Genomic DNA, 16,974 nt, shown 5'->3' with positions numbered 1-16,974 from the left:
TGATATTAATTTTAAATTTTAAATTTTAAATATCAATTTCAATTTTAAATAAATTTACAGTTTAAACATTTGTGTTTAACATTTTGTTATAATTAACCTGTTTAGTATACAAGTCTGATAACTAAACAATAATTTTAATTTATTTATTTTTGCATGTTCTTTTTTCTCATAATTTTTATTTATTTCAAATTTCAAATTCAAATAAACTTCTCATTTAATCTTTTGTATTTAACATTTTGTTTTAATCGACCTATATAATATACGGATCTCACAACTAGTAAATAAATAAATAAGAATGGTGTTATTTGTATCTTTTCATTAGTCTCTAGAATGGGCTCCCAATACATTAGATAAGTTTATTTGTGAAAATATTAAAATTTAATTAATTATTTTAAATTCTCGAAATGGACTTGTAGAGGATATTTATGTGTTTTGATTTCACACCCACATAATTTTATTTTATATTTTAAGAAAAATACATCTTTTGATTTAAATTAGGGAAATTAAATATCCCCTACCGTTATTGTTTGATATCTGAATATTATATGATTTCAAATAGCTAGATCTATAAACTTATGGAAAATAGTCACTAATAAGATTTACACCAAATCTATTATTGTAGTAAAGTATTAAATTGATTTTAGTAACATAACGTCTTCTTTTTTTAAAGACGGGTCATTCCAAAATTGAAACACGTAAGATTTGAATATGATTTTTTTTCTTTGGAATGTTTAATTCTGAGGTGATCATAACTATGAAGTCCTTAACATAAGAATTGTGTTTTTAGATAATACTTATCAAATAATATTTAATTTGAAATTTAATTATTTGGCTATTAATCACAGTTTTTATTTAGAAAAGTAATTAAGAAGAAACTAATAAGGTAAAATTGCATATAACAATATTTTGTATTTTCCTAATTTATGCAAGAATGTCATTTTTACATAATATCAATATTTTAAAACCCTATCGAAATGTCGGTTTTCATATCTATTTAAACTTTTCTTAAATTGTAGGAAAAACACATGGGGAATGTTATGAAACATTCTGAAAGTGTTTATTCATCTAAAACTATATTTTATTTATTTTCTTTTTTATGTATGTAAATTGATATAAAACTTATGATTATGTGTTTTTTAATATATTTTAAATGACTTAAAATTTGTTTTTTTGTGTATTTTTAATGTTTAAACTTTTGTGTTTGTATGTATAGGAAAATATGAAAAAATATGAAAATAAAAATTCTAAAAACCCGGTTAAACCGAAACCAATCGGTATACCAACTTTAATTAAAAACGTGATTTTGAAAACATTGCATAATATACAACTATATTTTGCATAATATAGAACTCTCCATATATTGATAGTTATTTTGAGGATTGATTTTTCTTCATCCACTTAAATTTTATATACATTGCTAATTTTGTCCATGATTAAAACCATGGTTCTAAAAATCATGTTATGGCGCGCCTCAATGCGTGTTAAGACGCAAAGCGTGATGTAGCCATTACGAAAACGTTTAAAATGGATTTGTTAAATGTGACGCCCAAATAATGTGTCAATGTGCACCTTATCGCGTTAAAGTGCGAGTTTTTTTGAAGGAATATTTTTTTAGTTTGCCTATTTCATTTTTTTTGTTTTTTCTGATCGGGTCTAAAATAATTAAGTTTTTGTTAACTTTATATATTAAATATTAATATAACACTTTTAACTTGATATATTTGATAAAATTCAATAATTATGTGATTTATCTTTATTTAATGTATATAAAATAATCATTCTTTGAAAAACATCATGGCTCGCTAAAGCTCGTCATTGCTTAACTTTGACATTGCCGTCAAACCCACTCCTCACATTATTTATAACCTTGGTTTAAACTTTTGGATATTAAAGAAAAATAAATATGTTTCCATAAAGTATTTTTTTTTTACCTACAACCCATGTTTTGAAAATCGGACCGGACCGGCCGGTTCGACCGGTTCAACCGGGAACCGGTCCCGGATCCGGTTCATAAAGGTCAAAAAACCGGTATTTGTTTGAACCGGTAAAAACCGGTCTGATTGAACCGGTCAAAACCAGAAATTTTAAAAGATATTTAGTTTTTTCATTTTTTGTATTTTTATATAATTAAATATAATTATGACATCATCCGGTTTTTCCGGTTTTTGAGACCGGAACGACCGGTTGGACCACTTGAACCATCGAACCAGTAAGACGACCGGTTCGGTCTTCGGTCCGGTTTTCAAAACCTTGCCCACAACCCCTCTGTTTAAACACAGTGACTACTTTATTTTTTTCATTTGACAAAATTATAAAAATGGTCTCTATGGTTTACCAAAAGTCACAAAGTCAGTCCCTATTATTTTTTTGATGCAAATGGTCCTTGTGGTTTGCAAAACTTGCAAAGTTGGCCCTTTTTACTAACACCGTTAATAAAATGTCGTTATAGACTAAGTCTGTAAGGGCATTTTCGTCTTTTCAAGTATAGAAGGACTGAATTCGTGACATTTGAGAAACCACAGGGACCATTTTTGAAATTTGTTTGAAAAAATGTATAAATTTGTGAAGGTAGGGGAAGGCTCAAACTCACAACCTCCAGCCCCCATTATTTCACCAAAACTTTAACCAGTTGAGTTGATTGTTCACTTAGTTATAGCACCCTAAAACTAATTTATATAATAACAAAAACGTTAATATTTAAATAATAAATAAATTCCAAAAAACATTTTTTTAGATAACCTTTTTTTAAATAAAACAAAATGTATTTTAGTCGTATTATAAAAAAAAATTGTTTTTTACCAACAATTTGTATGTATTTTTATGTATTTATTTTACGTAAAATATATATTTTTTTTATTTCTTTAAAAAATACGTTTTCATATAAAAAATATGTTTTCGTATATTATATTTTTTTTTAACACTACTCATGACATAAAAAAAATATATTAATACTTTTGAGTCGCTAGTTCTAAAATACGTATTTCATCTTTTTTAAATACGTATAACTGTTTTTCGGTTATATGTATTTAAAAAAAACATAAAAAACCTATTCGGTTATATATCTTATTTAAAAAAAAAACAAAATAACGATAAGACCATTTTTGTAATTTTGTCTAACGATAATTAATAGTACTTTTGACAAAAAAAAAAAAAAAAAAAAAAAAAAAAAAAAAAAAAAACGTATAAATTGTTTAGATACATAACATAATCGTTCTTAAGTTGTTTTTAATACATATAACCGAAAAAACGGTTTTAGAACTAGCGTCTCAACAGAATTTATACATTTTTAATGCATCAGTATTGTTAATTATTATTATTTCAAAGATATAAAAAAATATAATATACGAAAACATATTTTTTATATGAAAACTTATTTTTTAAAGAAATAAAAAAATATATTTTACGTAAAATAAATACAAAAAATACATACAAATTGTTTGTAAAAAGGGCCAACTTTGCAAATTAATTCATTTTTCAAACAAATTTCAAAAATGGTCCATGTGGTTTCTCAAATGTCACGATTTCAGTCCTTCTATATTTGAAAAAGACAAAAAATGCCCTTACAGATTTAGCCCCAAACCGCATTTTACTAACGGTGTTAGTAAAAAGGGCCAACTTTGCAAGTTTCGCAAACCACAAGGACCATTTGCATCAAAAAAAATAATAGGGACTGACTTTGTGACTTTTGGTAAACCACAGAGACCATTTTTGTAATTTTGTCTTTTCATTTTATGTCTTTCTTTAAACATGTTGACTACTTTATTTTTTTTCTTTGTTATTCTTTAAACATGTATAATACTTTAGTTTTTCTTCTTTGTCATTCTTTACATCACTATTATTTTATAATAAAGTTTTTTAATACTTATCATTATATACTTATAAAGCTAACATTTTTCCTTGCACCACATTCATTTGAAACGCCTATTCTTTTTTTCCTTTCACCGCATTCATTTGAAACTCCCATAAGTTTTCAATTTCTTTCTAATAATGATTATAAGTTGGTTAATATGGTTAAATAAATATAAAAACTAAAGTGTAATCATATATAAACTAAATTTCAATACTAAAAGAATATATTTTCTTATACTTATAAAATTATGTTTTTAACTTTTAACATATTACACTTAATTTATTAGGTCTTATATGTTGTTGTATGTAAACCATTACCATTTTGAAGCTACAACTTTTGAACAATTTGTATAAAATACTTAAATTACTCATTTAACTATAACATTACATGATCAACTTAAATATAAATTTTAGTTTAACTTAAACAACCTAAATAATATTTTGTAAATAGTTAAAAGTGATAAATTGTAGTGTCTTTCTAATAATGATTATAAGTTGGTTAATAAGGTTAAATGAGTATCAAATCTAAAGTGTAATCATCAATAAACTAAATTTCAATATTAAAATACTATTTTTACTTCTACTTATAAAATTATGTCTTTAACTTTTAACATATTATACATAATTTTTTAGATTTAATATGTTGTTGTATGTAAACCATTATCAGTTTAAAGCTACAATTTTTGAACAGTTTAGACAAAATACTTAAATTGTTAATTTAAATATAACATAACAAGGTCAACTTTAATATAAATTTCAGTTCCACTTAAAAAATCCAAAGAATATTTTGTGAATAGTTAAAAGTGATAAATTGTAGTGTTAAATGCAAAAACTAAATTGTAATATCAATTTAACTAAAATATTTTCTAAAGATATTTTTATAATCGTTAAAAGCTTTCAAATAAGTATATTAAAATAACTTACAATAAATATAGTAGAAAATAACTCTATATAAATGATTATATTGTTACCTTTAAAATAAAAAAAAATGTTTGATGTTTTAAATAATTACAATGATAGAAATTAAAACGTTATGCAAATAAATTTTAAAAAATAATTAATAATAACAACAACTATAAATAGCATTAAACTATTTATTATATTTAATTTTATTCATGAGTCACCCGCGGGTAGAGGTCATTTAAAAGATTGAGATTATGCAGTTTTAATAGATGTATATATATATATATATATATATATATATATATATATATATATATATATATATATATATATTAACATATAATTCAAAATAGTCAATACACTATATCAACTTAGTATACGAATTACTATATCAAATTTAACAACATTATTGTTATATTTAAAAAAAACATATATTTGTAAAGATTTCAGCTATATAGATGCTTCTGCGCAACGCACGGGCATTCGCCTAGTTTATTTTATGAACTAAAAGATCTATTTTTATTTTAATATTTTCTTTTGCTTCGTTGATAGTTATTTATACTATCATCTCTATTTTCTTAAGAGATGTTATAAACATATTAATTAGATAATTTGTTATATAATCATCTACTTAATAAAAGATTAAAACTTCAAACTCATTCATAGCAAATTACAAAAGGAATACAATTTCAACCCATTTTCCAACTATAAAAGATCTCTAATATATCATATTAGTAGTTTGAATATTTGATTAGGAATGAGCATATAGAGGTATCGAATATTTACTAACCCTAGAATTTCGAATACCGAAATTGATGAAAAAACAATACTAAGTACTAAACTGAACTAATATTAACAATACATGTGTCGACAAGGGTACCAATTTTCCATACCGATTCTCATTTTTAAAATTTTATTATTTTAAAGTACTACCGTCCTATATGTTTAAGTTCAGTACGAATCGGTGTGGGATCAAGATTTGGTACTAAATGCTCATATACCATTTAAATCATGTAAACTAAGGTGTTTTTTTTTTAAGCAAATATTCATGAAGTCTGTGGACCACCTCTGCAACCCTCTGCAGTAGAGGGGGTGGATCAAACGGTTGCAGACTCTAATAAGAAGCGTGTTTGTTTTTTTAACTTTTACATGCTGCTGTAGATATTAAAAAATTAAAATAAACTGATTTTATAAACCAAAAATAGTTTATTAATACCGAAAATTTAATAATGTATAACATTTCAACAAAAATTTATGATATTTCAGCAAAAAATAATGATATTTCAACAAAAAAAATAAAGATATTTTAGCAAAAAAATAATGATATTTCATCAAGAAATTATCATTATTCAATATTAAAAAAAAATCAACAAGAACAAACTAAAAAAAAAAGAAAAAAAATGTAAAATAAGATTTCAACAACATATAATCAAGATTTTATCAATAAAAAAGAAGAAGAAGAGGTTGGAAGAGGCAATACAAGTGTTGTGCCAAACAGAACACGCGCAGGGGTTTTTAACTCTGAAGACTTCTAAAAAACAAATAGCTATGAGATTAAAAGTGTTGCGTGTGTGCAGCGTCGCGCAGCAATAAGAGGTATGAAGAGGTTTTTTGCAAAAAAACAAACAGCACCTAACATTTTCTTTTATGTTTTTCTTCCTTGTTCTTTACACCATTCTCGTTTTATATTTACATTTTAGTACTTAAGTTCATTTTTAATAATTAAGTTATTTCTTTTTTAATTATTTTTTATAAAAATACTAATTAGATAAAACTATTACATATTCAATCACTTACCAAAACGAATATAACTTCAAACTTTGTGATTTGATATGTATTAATTTGAAATTGTATTTACTTTGTTAAGCGATTGAAAGTGTATGTTTTATATATCTTCATTGTAACATACACGTTCTGTTATCGTGTTTTGTAATGTTAAAAGTGAATAATATCATGAAATATTATATGATATTGAGCATTGAGTTCTAACAGATAGTTTTTACTAGAATTGAAGTAAAGCTATGTTTAGAATCACTCAGAAGGTATTGGAAGTCTTATGAGATTCCAATCAAAATGCAAATATTGAAATTTAACGAAAATATAATGTAACACCCAAAGTTTTGAAGGCCAAGAAAGGAAAGAAAACCCTAAGTTTAGGGGTCGACTCGGCGAGTCCGAGCGGGATCCGGGTCGAGGAGTAAGTGACCGACTCGGCGAGTAGGCCAAGATGACTCGGCGAGTCTGGTCTGTGCGTGGAAAACCCTAAATTCGGGACTTGGAGCCTATATAAACGTCTTAATCTTCTTCCTAGGGTTCCCTTACTGCCTCTTCAGCCCTGGATACCAAACCCTAGCCGTCATAACCTTTGATTGAGCCATTTGTTGCCTTGGAAGGTGCATTAAAGCTTGGAGAAGGAAGAAGGAACTTGGAGGAGCAAGAAGGGACTATAGATCTTCAGTTTGTGGAGCCTTTCTGAGATATTGAAGGTAATAAGTCATCCCTCTCTCCTTTAGGTCTTCCATGGTTGTGAGATTTGGGGCTTTTAAGCCATGGTTTGACACCCATTTGAGTTAGAAGTCAGATCTGGAGTTGTTACTTCCGATCCAAGTGTGTTATGGACTAGAGAAGCATAAAGTATCAGCCCTTGAGTCAATGTTGAAGCCCCTTGGCCTTAAACCCTAGTTTATGGTGTATTTTGCTTAGATCTCCTTCTCTACACGTAAAGTTTGCAACTTTACGTGAGGAATAGGCTTGGGAAGGGTAGATCTACAGATTTGAGTCCCTGCATGACTCAAAAGTCCTCTGCATGTATGAAGGACCGGATGGACTCGACGAGTCCTTTGAGTGGACTCGGCGAGTAGCTTGAAGATGAGGAGGAACTCGACGAGTGGGATGAACAGCTCGTCGAGTCGGATGAAGTTGGGCATGAACTCGGCGAGCTGGAAGAACAACTCGGCGAGTTGGATGAAGATTGTCTTGGACTCGGCGAATCTGTTCTTGGACTCGGCGAGTCAAGTCGCGAAACCCCAAATCCTTCGCGTTTAGACTCGAATCAGTGAGTCGATTAGAGACTCGGTGAGTTGGACAGGTCAGGACTCGGAAATCGGTAGACTCGGCGACTCATGGACTGACTCGGCGAGTAGAGTCGCGAGTGGAAGGACTCTGGACTTATGAACTCGGCGAGTCAGTAGGGTGACTCGACGAGTAGGGTTGACCTGGAAGGTTGACTTTGACCAGGACTTTGACTTCGACCTGAGTTGACTTAGTTGACTTTCGGGAGATAGTTAGACTAAGTGTTGCATTGATATTGGTAGCTTGGGGAGCTAGTGGAGCGGGAGTTCAGAGAGTTGTCGGTCAGCAGCCGGAGGATTATCAGCAGAGTTCAGCAGTGCGAGGTGAGTCTCCTCACTGTTTGTATGGGTCTAAGGCACCAATGCCAGCCCATTTAGAATATGCATGAAAGACCAGGGGGTGGCCCCTGGCACACAATATGTTATTATGGATGACAGGAAGACCTGGGGGTTAGCCCTAGGCAATATGTATGAAAGACCAGGAGGTGGCTCCTGGCGCATTGTATGCTATTATATATGAAAGACCAGGAGGTGGCTTCTGGCACACTGTATGTTGTTTAGCTAAGTAGAGTAGTATGTACAGTTGTCTTTGTGATACTTGCATAAAAGACCAGGGCGTGGCCCTTGGCACATGTCTGTAAGACCAGGGGGTGGCCCTTGGCACTTGTCTGTAAGACCCAAGGAGCGGCCCAGGCTTGACCAGGAAGACCACGTGCGGCCCGTGGCATAATGGCAAGACTATGTTTGGCACATAGCACCTTATTTGATTATGGATAAGTCGGTTATGTATAGCTCTTGGCTATGAATGGTTTGTATGGTATGAGGTATCTGGGGAACTCACTAAGCTTCGTGCTTACGGCTTTCAGTTTTGGTTTCAGGTACTTCCGGTAGCGGATGATGGAGCTCGGGATGATCGCATGGCACACACCATAGATTAGTCAGCTTGGGAACGTTTTTCTCTGATAATGAACATGTGTTTTGAAAACTAATACTCTGTTTATGTTTTGAAATGATGATTTTACTTTAAGTGATACTTTATTAAAAGAAATTTTTAGTCTTGAATTTTGGGACGTTACATATAAAAGTTGAAATAACTAAAATTTTATTATTGAAAGTTGTAGATAATTTCGTTAGAAACATTTAGGCGAAAACCGCATCGAAATCCGAGTTATAAAGAAGAAGGTATGATCAATCGAAGATCCGTGACAAAACCGGCAAACACTGTTTAGTGTAAAAAGTGAGTTTTCCATAAACTAATTTTTAGCCTTAGTAATCTAGATGAAAGTCATAGTATTCGTTAAACCGAGAATTTTCATAAAAAGAACGTCCAAATCTGACTTCGTATGAGGAAGTTATGATTTTTATAAGTTTCGGAATAGCAGTAGACAGCTAAAAACTCGAAATAAGATCGAGCGATATTTAGCCAACACAACCAAAACAAGACTCGAAGGTCTCGTCAATAGTAGTACAATGGTAAAAAGACTGACGAAAACGGACATCGGATGAAGAAGTTATGAATTTTTAACGGAATTTTCCTGTACCAGCTTGTTAAAAATATATCAATAAAAATAAAGTCAAAATTAACCGACGGAGTCTAAACGAAAGTTGTAGAGCATAATTTCACCTACGCGTGCATATATAAAGAACATCAAAAACAGAGCTAGTATGTGAAAGTTATGGATTTTAGAAGTTCGGGACACAAAAATCGAGAAAATCCCGAAATCTAAGAAATTCCGAATGGCTTAGGTTCGGCCACGTCACCCTCTCCCGCGAAGCGCCTCGTGTCCGATCACGGTGAGTCATCCGAAGAGCAGGTCCAACCCAAGACCGACGTGTGACCATCACCTGCCTCGCCTCGCATCCAACGCTTGGCACCCCCTCGCTACTGCCGCATGTTTCTTCCTTCGGCCGAAGACCCTCGGTTCGCACCTATAAATAGGAGGGTGCAAACCCTCCCGGTGATAATTTTGAAAAATCACATATTTCGCCCCTAAATCAATATTTCTTTCATTTCAACTTCCTCCGAAGCCCCGGGATCATTTCCAATACCTGAAATACGTTCCAAAGTGCCCGAAGACCCTGAAAAAAATTATCTTTTCGGTTTTGAAGCTCAACTCTCGCAAGGCCTGGTTTTCAATAAAGCTCCCGGTTTTCATCAAAGAAAGCTATTAATAGGAACGAAGTGCTGCCCAAATTACTATTTTAACCCCCAGTTATTTCACGGTGAGTTCAATATATAGGAACAATTGTATGTTATGTGTTATATGTGCAAGGTGCTTTCCTGTGATATTCTGGTATTGACTTTGAGTTTTTGGCCATGTAGACCATGTCTCGTATTGGTATTATACCTTTGATCATGTAGAGCATGTCTTGTATAATTTTTGGTATTGGCTTTGTGCCTTTGACCATGTAAAACATGACCCGTATAACTTTTGATATTGGTAATGGGCTAGGTAGGGTTGAAAGCCTATATACGCTAGCAAAATGATAATCAGAAATTGTATAATTTTTTGTGCCACTTGGGCTAAACTTTATTGATGTATATCAAGTATTGAAACTCTTATATCTCATTGATAGTATATCTTTGAATTAAATCGTTGATTGATACGGAAAGCTTGTCACATGATTCACATATGCCTTTGTTGTTCCTTGTTCCTCTTGCTTCTGCCATATTGATGTATATATATGGCATAACGTTATGTTGTATCTATTATTGAACTCACTAAGCGTTATTGCTTACCCCTCTCAGTGTTTAACAATTGTAGGTAATAGGCAACCAGTATAGCTTTATACTGCTGAGAGATTTAGAATAGTTTATACTATTACTTTTGTATTTGAATTTAAGTATGTATAAAATTATAATATCCTGGGTAGTTTTGTAATATATTAAACATAGTCGGTTTGTATCCAGTATTTTATAATAAGACCTTTAGTATATAACATCATATGTTTATGAATATGCATGTAGCATGTTGTTTTGGAGTAACAATGTGTTGACTGTATGAAAGGGAGTTCTTTCATTCATAGACATTAAAATAAGAGTGGATCTTTCACTTCATAAAAGGAATTTATGTATTAAAATATTTAAATATAAAATAAGAATGGTGTAAAGAAAGACAAAGTAGAAATAAAAATAGTTTACCTCATTTAAATGGGAGGCCCATGTAGGGAAAGAAGTCACTCAATAAGACTTTATACCTTTTCGGTGGACAGTTGATTGATGTAAAAGTAATAGATCGATTTTATAATATTTTATAGCATCTTACTTTCATTTGTCCAGGGGTAAAATTGTCTATATTTTAAGTAGGGATAAATCCGTCTGATTTGTTACTTCTAGCACTACCAAAATAAAGTTTGCATTCGATATCATTAAGTTTCCAGCCATATTGTAGCATGAAAGACTCGATTCCAACAATTTTAGTACATGGGTAATATTGTTTATATGTTGCACAATGGGAATGTTGCCAATATAACACTTCTAACTCTGCCAAACTGAGGCTGATCTTCGGCTTTACCAAGTTGCTCGACATATAAGTATAATTCACTCAAGTTATCTATGAACAACACCACAGAACATGCACGAAGCAACACCAGATTAAAATCATCCCTTTTCTAATCAATATTGCCAACCATTTGGATGTTTGATAGGGAGAACAATAAAAATCTAGTTGGTGATTTTAGTTTTATCAATATATTTTATTGTTGTTATTATTAATATCGAGATTGAATGAGCTCCATTTACTTATCGAGACAGGAGGTACGGCTTGTACACTCAAAGTGGTAAATATGAACTTTGGAATTGCGGAATCAAGGGGTAGCACCCTGAAACCTAAACATATTTCTTTATCATGAAATGGTTCGGAGATGCATTTTCCCGCCAAAAAGGCTTATTACATTATAGTTGTAACACCGTGATTTTTCACAAAAAAAAATCTTTTCTTTTCAACAAATTTTAATCAGGAAACGTTAGTGGAAGTCATATTAAGAAAACATCACCAGTGTCACTTGAAAATCTTTTACAAAAACCTAACATGAATCAAAGTTGTAAAATTCAAACCAAAACAAATGTCAAAACCAAAAGTAAATGAAACATCACGTCATGTCTCAAAATGGTATCAGCACTAGTAACCAAAAACTATAACTACCCAAAAGATCTTAACCTCACCAGACCATCGAAGTCAAGCTACCTGTACCAATGAAAAATCCACAATAACAGGAAAGAAACAAGTATCAATATCAGTATAATGAGTCAATTTCAAACACATAAGCATAAAACAAAACATACACATGCATTATGTCAAGTCAGGCAATCACATCAGTCCACACAACATACATCGATAATTATTAATATATATATATATATATATATATATATATATATCATGGTTGCAGAAATCGCTAATCGGTGGACTAGCGATTAGGGATTAATCAGCTAGACGGGGATTAATCAGGAGATTAATCGGGGACTATTAATTATTAAGAAAATTACTCAAAAATTTATAAATCTAACTTTAGTCCTACAAAATAAGCGATTAATTGGCGATTAGGTCTGATTAGGGTCGATCAGGTCCGATTAGGGCCGATTAGGTCCGACTTTGATTTGCGTTGACCAAACCCGATTAGGTCCGATTAATTCCGACTTTGACCTATATTGACTAAACCTGATTATAGTGACCGATTAGCAATAAATCTCATCGGTGGAGGTCCGATTAGCGATTAATCGCCGATCAATCGGCCGATTTCTGCAACACTTATATATATATATATATATATATATATATATATATATATATATATATATATATATATATATATATATATATCTTCTCTTCTAATAAAACAGTACCACAAACGCCACGTGGCATTACCTTAGTGCCCCCCCCCCCCCCCTTGACTTTTCCCGCTCAATTGTTGTAAGTGAATTTCCCACTTTGCCCTTCTATTCAATAATTACTGTAAGTTCAAAAAAAATAATGTAAATTAGGAAAAATTTAAATCAGGATATTTGAAATTTGAATTTTCATTTATACCATATAATTATGCAACAATTTTGGAAGAAAATATGTGTTGAACTCTATCTAAAAGTAATATAATCTAAGTACCAAATATCAATCCCAATAAATCAGGAAATCGAATATCAATCACAATAAATCAGCAATCGAATATCAATCAAATATATATTGACGTTTACATTCCTGTTTATATTCCTATTTCAATACGCATAGATCAAATATTCATCATCGGGTCAGGAGACTACATTGTCTTTGCTCTCTGTTTTTCCTATATCGAAGGTATACTCATCGATTTTTTTTGTGTGTTTGCAATGTGTTTTTTCTATATCTAGGGTATATACTCATCGAATTTTTAGTTTTGGACTACATAATCAACCAGGTCAGTTTACTGTTTCCCCTTATTCATGTAGTCAAATATTGGACAACAATATACCTTACAAGTAATATCAACCCACTTTTGATTATTGAATTGTTTTTTATTACTCTGTTAACCATGTTTGTTATTAACCATTAACCATTTCGGTGAATAGCAACAATATACTTTTGTAGTTAACCATGTTTTTTATTAACCAGTTAACCATGTTAACCATTAACCATTCCGATGACTAGCAACAATATACTTTACCTGTTATCAGTATTTTTTTTACTGTTTCCCCTTCATTGTTGTTTCTTTTTGCCTGTTTGAATTTTTTTTGGTTGCTGATTATAAGTGTCAAATTTATTGTAAACAATAAACATTATTTTAAATTTTAGCATTTAACTATATCACGATTTGTGGAATTAAAACAAGTATATGTTTTCTTTTTATATGCTATAAATGCCTAAAACGCCCCTCCCACTATTAATATAGTCTTTAATTTGATGATTTCCAATATTACCCCTAACTAACTTATTTGCCTAAATGTATTTTTGTATTTACATTATCTCTGTATTTAACTAACTTATTTATCCCTAACTAACTTAAACACATGATAACAATATGTCTTTGTATCGATCAAAATCAGTTAAATAGCAATGTACTTTTTTTTGCCTATTTAATTATTGAATTGTTTTTTATTAACCTGTTAACCATTAACCATTTCGATGAATAGCAAGTATATGTTTTACTGTTTCCCCTTCATTGTTGTTTGACACTTATATCACGTATTATGGAATTAAAACATGTATACGTTTTACTGTTTCCCCTTCATTGTTGTTTCTTTTTGCCTATTTGATTTTTTTTAATTTTTTAATTTTTTAATTTGATTTTTAGGTTTCTGATTATAAGTGTTAAATTTATTGTAAACAATAAACATTGTTTTTAAAGTTCAGCATGTAGCTATATCACAATTTGTGGAATTAAAACAAGTATATGTTTTCTTTTTATATGCTATAAATGCCTAACTCACATGTAATTCACATATGAATCACATGTAATTCACACATAAATCACAAGTGAATCACATACGAATTACATGTGATTCACATGTAATTCACATATGAATTACATGTGATTCACATGTAATTCACATGTAACTCACAAGTGAATCACATATGAATTACATGTGATTCACATGTAAATCACATGTAACTCACATATGAATCACATGTAGTTCACATGTAAATAACAAGAGCACATATGTCACACCCCAAAACCGAGAACGGCGGAATACGTTCTAGGGTGGAGGACGTCATGTACAGTATCATAACAATGCATAATAGTAAAAACAAGCAACAACATCCACTTCATTAATATAGTAATTGTAATACACACGTGTTTAGTACAGTTTGTAGACACCAAAAGTATAAACAGAAATAAAAGATGGGTCTTGTATGTGCTCCATCGTCTCAAAAGTTGCATCAGTACCTATATATTGTTGACCTGAGAATACAAGTTATTTAAAAACGAGTATCAGCATAAAGCTGGTGAGTTCATAAGAATTTAGTGTCATTGCTTGTATAAAAGTGTTTACAATCATGTAATATAATAGTTGTTATCAAGGTTTTGAAAATACTATGAATCCTTAGAAAATCCTATATTTTTCAGACTTGAATATTTGTAAGTTTGATCCTTTGAGTGTGTAAAAGTTTTCCCAATGAGACTTTCAGTTATATAAAAATATAGTTATAGATTTCATTTGTGTAAAATAGATGAGGAAAGATAATATCTTATTTCAATAGTTTTACTACCGGCTGGATATAGTAGTAATGCAAACTCCAGTTAGTAATATATATATATATATATATATATATATATATATATATATATTACCTTCGGGAAGTTAGTTTAGCCTTTAATTCTTAGTGCGTTAATTTGAGTCTGAATGTGATCTCTCATAACTGAGTGATAACAGAGTGTCCGATGACCTTCCCTGTAACACCCCGAGATTCAGGTGCATTTCTTTCACCCTTATTCTTTGTCACTTGGTCATGATTGGTCCTTGAGTGGAGGGAACCTAGCAAGTGAGTACGCTGGGCGTACCAGAGGGGTACGATGCGCGTGCTCATGCGCTTAGTTTGGACGCGGAGTCGCCAAGGTACGCTGGGCGTACCCAGAGTTATGTCGGGCGTACCCGGCCCAGGTGCAAAACCCTAATCTGTCTTGTGCACTATTTAAAGGGTGATAAGGCTCATTTCTCAGCCTCCATATCAGTGAGTGAAACCCTAAGAGAGAGCCTCCCATCGTCCTTAGTGTGTGTGGGAGTTGTTGGAGCTAATTGTGCATTGGTGACTTAGTGAAGAAGAAGGAAAGGAGATCTTGGAAGCAAAAGCTAGAAGTGCCAATTTGGATCTGAGATCTACAGAGAAAAGGGCTACACTTAGAGGTATAAAGTTCAAAACTTTCCTCTTCTTTTGGTTGTTGTTGCATGTGCCATTTCTAGGGTTAAAAACCCCAAAGGTGGAGACTTTATGAGTGTAAGGTGCTCCATGGTCCGAGATCTGTCCCTTTTCAGTAGTATTAGTGATTTAGAGCCTTAAAGTTTCCATCCTGGTTGTTAGTTTGAGGTCATGCTTGAGTAATAAGCTTTCTAGAGTTTGAGGATGGAATATTATGGGAGTTGGTGGCTTGTTCAGCCATGCAAAGGCTTAAAGTCATCAACTTTATGGATTAAGAGGCTTAGGTGTGGTCAGATCTAGAATTTGGACGTGGGTCTTAACTGTTTAAGACCTCAAGAACTAAGGGGCTGAAGCAGGGGAGTATGTCGGGCGTAATCCCAATACGCGCCACATACTGGGTGGCGTTCCCCGATTCTGAGAGCCAGCCGGGTACGCTCAGCGTACACATTTGGTACACGCAGCTTAACCCAGAATGTTGACTTTTGGTTGACTTTTAGGGTATGGTCTATTGTGGGGCCTTTTGAGTTATGAGAGGGGTAAAATGGTCTTTTACCCTTCTGAGAGTATCATAAGAGGACATAGTCTAGCCTTTGACAGTTATATTAAATAGGGTATTTATTTCTTATGATTAGGCGGAGGCAAGGCCAGCGTTTACCGAGTTAGAGATTTACCGAGATACCGGAGGTGAGTCTTCTCATTATACTTTACCTAGAGTGGTAATAGAGTTATGTGACAGAGTTATCGTATGCTATCTATGCGATGTGTGGCACTGCATTATTTCTATGTGATTTATGTTGTGTGTATATCAGAGTTAGGACCGGAAGGTCCAAAGAGCTAGGACCAGAGGGTCCACAGAGTTAGGTTTAGAGTTATGTGCCAGTGTATTTGTATGCTATTTATTTTATGAGATTTATTGTGATATGTGATATGCATGATTCAGAGTTATCAGAGTTAGGACCTTCGGGTCCATAGAGTTAGGGCCAGAGGGCCCACAGTGAGTTGGGGCTGGAGGGCCCCACTGAGACACATTGACCAGAGGGTAGACAGAGTTACAGCCTCGAGTGGCTATTATGTGTTAGAGTGGTATTTTGGGGAACTCACTAAGCATTTACGCTTACAATGTTATGTGATATGCGTTTCAGGTACCAGCGATGATCGCGGGAAGGCGCCGACATGAGTCGTACACACATGGGATTTTATGTATTTCGATCTTGGGGAATGTTTTGTGAAACAATGATATGATACAATGATGTTTTATTAACAAATGTGAATGGAAAATGTGTTTTGAAAATGCGAAAAATTGTTTTAATTCTTACGGTGTT

The sequence above is a fragment of the Lactuca sativa genome, chromosome 2, assembly GCF_002870075.4.
Source record: "Lactuca sativa cultivar Salinas chromosome 2, Lsat_Salinas_v11, whole genome shotgun sequence".
Classification (NCBI taxonomy): domain Eukaryota; kingdom Viridiplantae; phylum Streptophyta; class Magnoliopsida; order Asterales; family Asteraceae; genus Lactuca; species Lactuca sativa.
The sequence above is the reverse complement of the archived record's forward strand: the minus strand, read 5'-3'. Positions refer to the sequence as shown.